This window comes from Urocitellus parryii, chromosome 13 (genome assembly GCF_045843805.1).
Source record: "Urocitellus parryii isolate mUroPar1 chromosome 13, mUroPar1.hap1, whole genome shotgun sequence".
Lineage (NCBI taxonomy): Eukaryota > Metazoa > Chordata > Mammalia > Rodentia > Sciuridae > Urocitellus > Urocitellus parryii.
This window is the reverse complement of record NC_135543.1, coordinates 34,107,078-34,117,899: the sequence shown is the minus strand read 5'-3', so window position 1 is coordinate 34,117,899 and position 10,822 is coordinate 34,107,078.

The following is a 10,822-nucleotide window of genomic DNA, read 5'->3' as shown; positions in this document are numbered from 1 at the left end:
AACTTGTACTTGATCAAGTTTTAATAAGCCTGTATATTAAATTTTTACATTATTTCATAATTAGAAAAATTTGAGGTGTATGTCATTTTACGTAAAATGAACTATATCAATATTCCTCCCTTAGTGCAAAGCATGTCATTACTATTATTGTTTTTATTATTATTTTTTTATTTCATAAAGGGACAACTGTTCTCCAGAGATTGCCCCGCCAATTACTCCTTTCCATATGCAATTTCAGATTCCCAAGTACAGGAAAGCAAAACAATGAGTGTTTAGGGTTTAATTTTTAATAAAAAGTTCCCCAAACTCAATTAAATTCTTAGTGAATCTTGAGTGAAAATGAAATATATTAAACCCCAAGAAGCAGCCGCAAATGTCTAATACATTGGATAACAAGGATTAGAACGCTGGTTTGGGATCATATGCCTTCCTTTGGTTATTAGACGTTAAGAATGGGATTTCAGGAAGCTCTCCTAGATGCATTAGTCCCAGTAAAGTACTTACCAGATAATTCATTATAGTCTTTTTTGGAGGGAGGGGGGAGGGTTGTAATTTAGAAGAATGCAATTAAAACTGAACTTGATAATTAATTCTGAACTGGTGAGAACTAGTTCCAGAGATTATGACTATAATGCTGTGTAGTCATTGATATAAATATTCATGAGGTTTCATTGTTTTATGGTTTTCTCAAGCACACAGCTTATCTGAAGAAGTAAAATTAAAGTACCATTATTTAACATTACAATGCAAATAAGAATCAATGAAGAAAGAATAGTTAATTCATTAGAGAATGTGAGTACATGTAGGCACATGTGGAGACTTTTCCATATATGTTTGAATACAATGTCTTCTAAACATATGAATTAGAAGACCGGCAAGAGAGAAGAGAAAAAGTGATATGGGTAAACAATTCTGGATCTTAATCTGGTCAACACTGGGTGAGTGAAATTCATTGAAATCGACTTAACCTACCACCAAAAATCAATCAACATATAAAACTAATCGTGTGCAGCAGAAGAGAGAATGAGAAAATTGTCTTTCTTATTCTATTTCTATCTTTTACTGAGCCATAATGCCATCATATCTGACCTTGAAGCAGATTCATCTATAACATGAAATTTTCAAGTAATCTGATAGAATAAACAGGGTATGATGAATGGATGAATGGATGGATGCATGGATGAAAACTACAAAGAGAAAAGTAGCCAAAAGCAGCCAGCTAGGAAAATTGAAATCAGTGGGAGGAGGGGAAGTGGCAGAAAAGAGTATAATTTCAGACTGTAGTCTTTGATTTAATTTTATTTAAAAAAAATTCCATCTTAATGGGATTCTTATAATTACTATTTGTTTATATCCATAAACTTGATGAAGAAAGAATCAGCACAAATAGTATATTCACTGAAAACTTTATACAAATTTGAGGAAGATTTAAGCCTCTGTACTGGTATGTTCAGTTCATTTATTGTTAAGCACCACAGAGTCAAATTCAGTATTGTGTGATTAAGCTGCATCTGTCTCTGTGCAAGCACTCACCATATTTCTTTAAGTTCAGCAGGTGTTTTGCAAAGAATCGAAAGGATTTTGCACAAAATTAGTGCCTATAATAAAGCAATGCTGATGAAGACACAGCTTTTTATATCACTGATATATTATAGTTTCTTTCTAATAAATGTCATTTCTAGATATTTCAAAACCTGAAGCAGATTTGCTGACTGCACTGTTTTAAAGCATATTTGCTGTGCCTTATTGCTAAGATGTTCTTTTATAGACATACAGTTTAGAAATTTTATTTGACACTGTTGACTACTAAATTAGCAGCTTTTCAACTTTGCAAGACTTCTGTCAGACAATTGAGATAAAAGATAGGATGCATCACTTTTGCAGTAATATTTTCTGGCACTGTCCTAAGGCAATCTGAGATATATTAATTGAGGCCTGAATTTGAGAAACAAATGCAAATAAGGTTATTTTTTGTGTGTTCCCCCATTCCCAGCTTTTCTGTCTCTGTCTCTGCCTCTTTCTTTCTCATACCCACAAAACTTAGGACAAATCAAACTATAAATATACAAATCTATTCATTTTTAATTACCAGTATTTTATAGTTTAGTATTGCAAGATTCTTCAACTGGAAGTTTTATTAGAGGAGTCCATTTGGCCTCTTACTGACAGAATGCTTTTTGGTTCTTTGGGTTAGCAATTTGAATCACTCTGATGCTGTATCTGGGAAATTTTGTTCATTTGGTGAGAGCTCTGGGTTTATGAAATGCATGTACCATGGGGTCAAATCCTTAGCTCATCATCCAGACTTGCTCTTTTCAGTGAGCAACAAAAAGAGTCAGATCTCAATTCTACCCACAGATGAAAGTGGTAACACAAATGTTCTTAATCTATAGGTAAAATGAGCTTGGAAACATGGAAGCAGAAAGGCGCAGGACAAGTTACTTATGGAACCCTAATGTGGACCATAAGGTCCAAGTGTGGAAAGAGGCTGTCCCTCTTATTTCTGATATAACCCACAATCACAATCAATCATTTTAAAAATCCAATTCTGTGAGAGAGACTGATGGTCACAAAGAGAGAAAAAGAGTAATATTAGCTATAATGCCTTTTCTGATGAGTTTTGTTGAAAAATCTACATCCATTCAAAACTAGTTTCTATTACTGACTATGAACCTATACCTATTTCATGTGTGTGAGTGGGGAAGGACCACTAAAAAAATAGTTGCCTTTTTCAAATTACTTCTAAATTCACACATAAAAAACCCAACAAACAAGCAAAAAAAAATGCAAATCACAAGAATGTGGGGTGTTATGTGCTAATGGATAATCAGTAGAGGTGTCAAATTCCAATTCCAGAGAGATAAGAAGTCAAATATTCAAGCATATAGTCTCTATAAAAGGAAAGGTAAGAGAGAATCAAAGAAACGCTTGGGGGCAGAAATAATATGGAAAGCAAAGACAAGGGTCTTCTTTCTCCTCTTAAGATGGAGAAAGTTGTGAAGGATAATGCTCCCATCCTTACAATTAGAAAAAGCTGATTAAACTACAAATGGCAATGTTTCAAGAGCCCGTCAGGATGTTGTGGTTACAAGGCCACCAGGCAATCAGAAATGTGTAGTGTAACTAAACTTTCCTCCAAGGAAAGATGGGACATGCGTATTGTTTCATTTGTGGCAGTACACAAGGAAAAGAGGCATCTAGTCAACCACAATACAAGTAAACGAAAATTAATGTGCTGAAATATTAACAAACTACCAAAGGTCAATGTGTGGCTAGCAAGTCAGCCTAAAATATCCAGGGCCATCAGACAGAAGGGAATTTGCACTGGCAAACGAGCTCATTCCTATGCCTTCACTAGATGTTCATAAGTAGTATGTGAGATGGAAGAGATTCTGTTGCTGATGCAAGCATGCAGAGCTCATCAGCTATTCAGTGGGATAGGAACAGGCAAACTCTCAAACTCTATCATGCATTATTTTTCCAGAATCTTTCCTATGAGCCCAAAAGCTACTTAGAGAGTCAACAAAGACTATGCAATTTCGAGTAGGGACTAAACACTGTTTTTTTGTTTTGTTTTGTTTTGTTTTTTACTTTATTTTTTATTGTTATTTTTATTGATTTTTTATGTATATATGACAGCAGAATGCATTACAATTCTTACTACACATATAGAGCATAATTTTTCATTTCTCTGATTGTATCCACACCAATTCATGTCTTCATATCTGTACTTTGTTTTTTTAAAATTTTTTTTAATTTCTTTTTTTTATTGGTTGTTCACAACATTACAAAGCTCTTGACATATCATATTTCATATATTAGATTGAAGTGGGTTATGAGCTCCCAATTTTACCCCAAATGCAGATTGCAGAATCACGTCGGTTACACATCCACAATTTTACATAATGCCCAATTAGTAATTGTTGTATTCTGCTACCTTTCCTATCCCCTACTATCCCCCTTCCCCTTCCCTCACATCTTCTCTCTCTACCCCATCTACTGTAATTCATTTCTCTCCTTGTTTATTTTCCCATTCCCCTCACAACCTCTTATATGTAATTTTGTATAGCAATGAGGGTCTCCCTTCATTTTGATCTTAAGATCTTCCTCTGATATTAAACGCAGGTCTCCAGCTTCTGGAAGAAACTATCTCTGAAGACTAATTGTAGAAACAGAGCAAATTCAGATCCTCACAAGGAAGAAAGCCCCATGTCACCTTTTCACGACTGTAAAAAGTTCCCGAAAAAATCAACTTATAAAGAGAAAATGATTCTTTTGCATCAGGATGTTAAAGCCTTCATTCCAGGAGAGGTTGGCACCATTGCTTTGGGGCCTGTGGTGAGACACCACATGATGACAAGGAACATATGGTGGAGCTATCACCCACCTCATAGCCAGAAGGTGAAAAGTGGAGAGAAGCACTGAGGTTCAAGAATCTCCTTCAAGGGCATACTCCCAGTTTATCTGGAGATCTCCCAGTAAGCCCCACCCCTGAAAGTTTCTACTGTCTCAGAATAGCATCAAGCTGGGGATGAAAGCTTTAATACATGGGCTTTCAGGGGACACTCCAGACTGAAGCTCTGACACCCTGAAAGCCTGTCTCTTAACATCCAGTGCATAGGATTTCTTTATAATTCTGATGGGGTCAGAACAATGGTCAACAACACTGTCATGAACTTGAAACCAAAGAAAAAAAAAAGTTCAGCATTATGGTATTAAAAAGAAAGATATGTTTTCTCCCCTCTGGAAGAGTGATACTAAGTTGATGGAAGGGTGGAGCACTAACTCAGAAAATCTCACTAGTATCCAGTACCAGGGTTAAGGTCCTGTAGAAGAGAAACCTGAAACTGTTATCACATCAAAGGTAGTGTTACCAATAGCAGCTCCCACATTCGATTCAATACTGGACTAAGTTTACTGAATTGTCTATATTTACATATTTGATAGAAAGAGAAGCATCTCTTTTCTCTGAGAAAACACTTTTTACTTCAGTCTCTACTGTCATGGCAAGAAAAATAGAAAATCAAGGAAAAAGAAAACAACAACAACAACCCATTAATTCATTTTCAAGAGATAAAGCAACTAAAGCAACCAGACCCAGAGATGGCACAGATGTTAGAACTCTCTGAGAAAGCTTTAAAAAACAGCTGTGATTTAAATACCACTACTGGTTCTTGTGGAGGAAATGGGCAACACACATTAATTAACAAGAAATTAAATTAATTGTATCTGGAAGCTTTGAACTCAATATTGTCTGAAACCCAGAAGTGCATGTCAATACAAACTGAGTTTCAGAACAAGTCGGCTAGTTTAGGTGGAAACAAGAAATAACAACTGTAACTCCCAATGATAAGAGTATGATGAGATCCTTTTTGTTTTGTTTTGTTTTCTCATTCTCTCACCACCTAGCAGCTTCAACAGAAGACTGCAGTGACTATAATTCTGAGATAGGGGAATATTTCTTTCCAGAAGGCATATTAGACAAATATATCAAACTCATTGCCACTTCTGTGATACTCTGAATGCTTGTATTCTTTCTAATATCCCTCTCCTGTTTATTACAGTATCTTCAAATAGCCTTACCATGCATTGTGCACATGTTTTATAGTTGCAGTCAGGGAGAGTGATGTTTTCTAACTTTTTCTGATTTTCTTCTCTGAAGCTATGAAAAATATCAAAATGATCATAAACAAGATTAAATACAAAAAGTATGCAATTCAACTAGTTTTTATAGAAAAAAATCATTCCATTAAATGTTTAAGAATGTGGCAAGTTCTAAAATGAATGTTTTATATTTTTACCTCAAGAAACAAATTAGACCAAAAGTAAGAAGAAAGGGGTAGATAACAAAAAGATCTGAAATTAACTTTTAATAAATACCAAAAAACTTAATGAGATGGAGGGAGGGAGAGGGAGGGAAAAAGATAGAAGAAGAAAAGAAAAAGGAAAAGAAGCAAGGAAGGAGAAAAATAGAAAAAAATAATGAACCCCAAATGTGTGGCTTTTCCATTTAAAAAAATGGAATTGATAAGAGTGTGTACAAAGTGATCAGAAAAAAAGAGAAGCCATAGATGACACATATCAGCAATAAATGAGGGATCGTTAACAGATTTTGAAGATTTAAAATTATAATTTTATGATAATACATTTGATTACTTGGATGAAATAGATTATTTGAAATAAACTCCTAAATTTTAATTAAGAAGAAATGAACTTTACAGTTCTATATTCAGTAAGAAAAAAATTCATAGTTCAACCTCTAACTGCAAAGAAATGTCTAAGCTTATATAGTATTACTCAGAAATTATGATAAAGACAATTCTATTCAGTTCATAAGAAAACTCTTAAAGTCTCAAACTCCTTAACTATATATATATAAATAGACTCCAGTAATATATAAAAACGAGACTATCATATTAAGGAGGGTTTTGTTTTATTTTGTTTTTTCAGTGGGCTGGAGATCAATGGAGATCTGCTGCGTGTGAGGCAAGCATTCTGCCATTTAACTAACTACATCCCCAGCCTTTTTACTTTAAGGGTCTCAATAAGTTGTCCAGTTTGACCTCAGATTTTCAATCCTCGGCCTCAACATTCTGAGTGGCTAAGATTAAAGAGGTTTTATAACATGAAATCCAATCCTTGACAAATGTTTTAAAATTAATCAATGTGATCTTTCATATCAACAATGCAATAAAGAATAAATGAATGGCATATACTATAGGCATTTATGATAAAATAATATCAGAAAAATAGGTATTTTATTAGTGCACATTCAACATATCTCTAGGTAATATCATTCTTAATATTAAAAGAGTAAATACTTCCTATAAAGATAAAGATGACTGGTTACAAGATGAATTCAAATTGTGGGAGTCCTAAAAAGTAGAATGAAAGAAAGAAAAGGTATGCTGATTTGACCAGATAAATAAATGATCTTCATTTACTGACACTATATTTATCTATGTAGACTATGCCCAAGTATATATATATGTGTATATATAAATATATATATATATATATATATATATACGTGTATATATATATACATATATATAATATAGATATTATATATGAACAATTGGAAGTAGAAATTTTAGAAAGTACTATTTATATGGCATCAAAACATGACCCTATTTAAAGATAAATTTAGTAAAATTGTGCAGTATTTGACAAAATCTATAAAACATTGATGAAAAAAACTAAGACAAATAGATACAGAGATAACTGTGTTTATAGTTTGAAAGATTCAAATTCCCAATATGTCAATTCTTCCAAAATTGATTTGTATGTTCAATGCAATCCTAGTTATAATCTCAGCAGGCTTTATTGAAGAAATATACAAATTTATATTAAAATTTTTATTAAAAGTGAACTAGAACAACTGAGACAAATTTGTAAACAAGAGATGCTATCTTGTTCTTAAGTGTTGCCTGATATTTCAGCTGATATGTCAGAAAATAAGACATAAAAATATTTTGTTTTGCTGAATTTATAGTAGAATTTGAATTCATATTCTTGTCAGATTTCCTGTATGGAAACTGGAAATTGACTGCAAAACTATGTAAATTTTCATATTGGAAAAAGAGTGTTCAAAAGAATTTATGTAACTATTCTTACCAAATCCCCAAATGCTTTTGTCAGCAGAATTGGAATCAGCCCCTTGTGCCTTTCTTATGCAGTACAGCCTATAACCACATGTCCTCATTCAATTACTTTGTATGGTATTACAAATTTCCTTCAGGTCCTAATCAATTTCTACTGTCTCCAATACACAATTATGGACAGATCCCAGTATGGCCCAGGATACCTATTACAAACTCACATTTGGGAGGAGTCAGCTTAATCTAAAAATAAATGTGAGATTTTTCTAGTTTATATCATTATGAAAAGATTTAGAAAAAGATATAGAAGGTGCTTGATTGAGGAATGATGTATTTCCTGGCATAAGTGCACTTACCAGAGACAGTGTGGAGTAGTTGAGCTCCCACAGTTAGAAGAGACCTCAATATTTTTTCCTCATGAGTGATTTGAAATGTGGTGATTTCAGCTAAATTAATGTAATATACTCCCATGTATTCCTTTATTTAACTCAGAGGAAGGAATTTGAAGGCTTTGGTAAATAGAATTAATAATGTGTGACCATCTCTTTAGTTAATTCTCTAAGAGGGCTCAGAGCATGTTCCCTATACTGTGACAATGGGGAACACTTTACAAGAAATTCTCAGTATCAGTGAAATGATTGACTTGGACAGCATATGAACTGAGAGGTAACAGCCACTGATGTGAGCTCAGTCTCTTGTGGATCTAAGGGAACCCTGAATGGCAAAGACCAAGTAGCCACTATAGGTGGAAATGACTATAGAAAAGGCTACTGGTCAGCAGAGGTTATCAAAGTGACTTGGCCTTTTGGAACCTCCTCAGTGATGAAGTTCCCAGGACCATATAAATGGACACTTTGCTTAGTTGCTGTTTGAGCTGCATAACTCAGAATCCATGTTTGATTATTCCGGCCTTTAATTGAGTTCATATGATAGAGAATAATGGCCCCTCTTCAAATTCTCAGATCTGAGTCAGCTCACAGTTTCAAAGCGTCTGAAATTAAAATGAGGCTTCATTCACTTGAGGAATGATTCTATAATAGGTTATAAAGTGTGTATATTTTAATATTCCTAATGTTCCCCAAGATGACCTAGAACAGATAGACAATGGGAAAGAGGAAACCCCTAGACTCTTTGAATAAACTAAAAGTCTCCAGAACCCAACAAGCCAGTGAGGTCCTTCTGTCAGAGGAGATTGAGTGATGGATTGGATGCTCCCTGAATTCATGTTGATTTGATATTTTCCAAAAAGACTAATACAAACTAAACTTTAAAATATTTGTTTGGAGCAAGTTCAAGTATAATGATTTTCAGGAATGTGTGTTTAAGTGTGAAAGTGTTGAGGAGATACATACAACACATCTATACATACACGTATGTATGTACTTACAAAAACATGTATGCATATACACAAACATACACACATATATATAAACACACACACACACACACACACATATATATATATACACACACACATTTATTTTGGTCTTGGGAACTTCATCAAGATGTTACCACAGGTCATATTGGGGAAAGTTAGGGAGAAGACTAAATTGTAACCACTTCTGAATATATTATAGGGCCTTCTCTCAAAGGAATTTAATCTCCTTTTAATTCAAGGGCTCCTGATCTGTGAACTGACTTGTCTGAAAATTGGGTAAGTGCCATCAGTATCTATCTTGTGAGCTCAAATAAAGACTCTGGTCACCAAACAGGTGTTGTACAGAACAAGTAGGAAGAAAGTGGCTGTTCATCCTGGGAACTTCATGGATAGAGATCAGAGGCAAAGTAGAACTTCTTAACTTCTATTTAACTTAGCCTTTTCTGCAAATTTCTCGTTTCCTTCATGGAAGAACAGAAGTAACATTAATAGGTTCTATGTAATTGCTGAAGGAATTTTGCAAAACATCTTGCTGCCTCGAGTAAGTTGAAGATTGAGGATTGAGTTTCATTACATTTTAGGGGTCTTGGGTAAAAGTCGCAACTGTGGTTTTTCATGTTCTTCAAAGTACTTTTAATAATAAAGCATGTAATGGAAGACTGAAATACCCCAATGACAGGTTGTTTTGCAAGTGGACAAAAGAATTGTGTTTTTGACTACTTGTGAACCTTCTATGGAATTACAGAAAGTTTACACACAAAAAAATATATTAAAGAGGGGCTGGGGTTGTGGCTCAGCAGTAGAGTGCTCGCCTAGCACTCTAGGCCCTGGGTTGGATCCTCAGGACTACATAAAAATAAATAAATAGAATAAAGATATTGTGTCAAACTACAACTAAAAAATAAATATTAAAAAACTATATATTAAAGAGAGAGCTTAAGAGTACAAATCATTGGAAAATCCGTGACCACAGGACCCAATATTCATTTATTAAGAAGAAAAATGAGGCATGATTTTGCTTTGCTACTGAATTGTTATATGGGACAAGTCAGATAGGTTTGATACATCTGTATTTTAGCAGAGCAATTGGCAAGGTCCCTATTGCAAATGATAAGAAAAAAATGAAGTAGTTACATAGTTAATAACTCAGATCAGTAAGGGTTGTAAATTCATAAATGAATTAATGAAAATATTGAAGAAGGTTTTCAGTGGTCTGACAAAAGACTATGGGGAATTTGCATTTATGGCTCAATTGAAATGCAAAATTTTGTTGTATGAGAAGTTTAGATACTTCTGCAAAAAAGTAAAAGTTGTTGTATATTTACTTTGACCTCACAGTTTAACTGCCACAAAGGAAGTTATCAAAAGATCTGAATTGGGTGGGAAACAAGACTTTAGGAATTAGGATAAAGTTGTTGTATCCCTATTTTAAAATCATCAAACCATCCTGATTACTCAAATCCAGTCTTCACACAGTAAGAAGGAAATTGAGTCTAAGAACCATATCATTTAAGAACTATTTGAGAAAAATTAGGGATCTCTTCTATAAATAGAAAATTAAGTGAAAATGTGTGTGTGTGTGTGTGTGTGTGTGTGTGTGTGTGTGTGAATTTTAAATATATAAAGTCTGTTGCACACCAAAGAAGTAAGAATGAACTCATCACTGGTCCATGTGACAAAGAGAAGTTTGGAGAGAAACTGTCAGGGACATAGAATAAAGCTCCCTGGAAGGAAACACTTTATAGAGTTAGAGCTTTCCATGGAGGGAAAGTGGGGTCTTCATGCATTCGAAGTCATCTCACTGGAGGAGAGCAAATTTCGGATTTTCAAGTATTAGATGTAT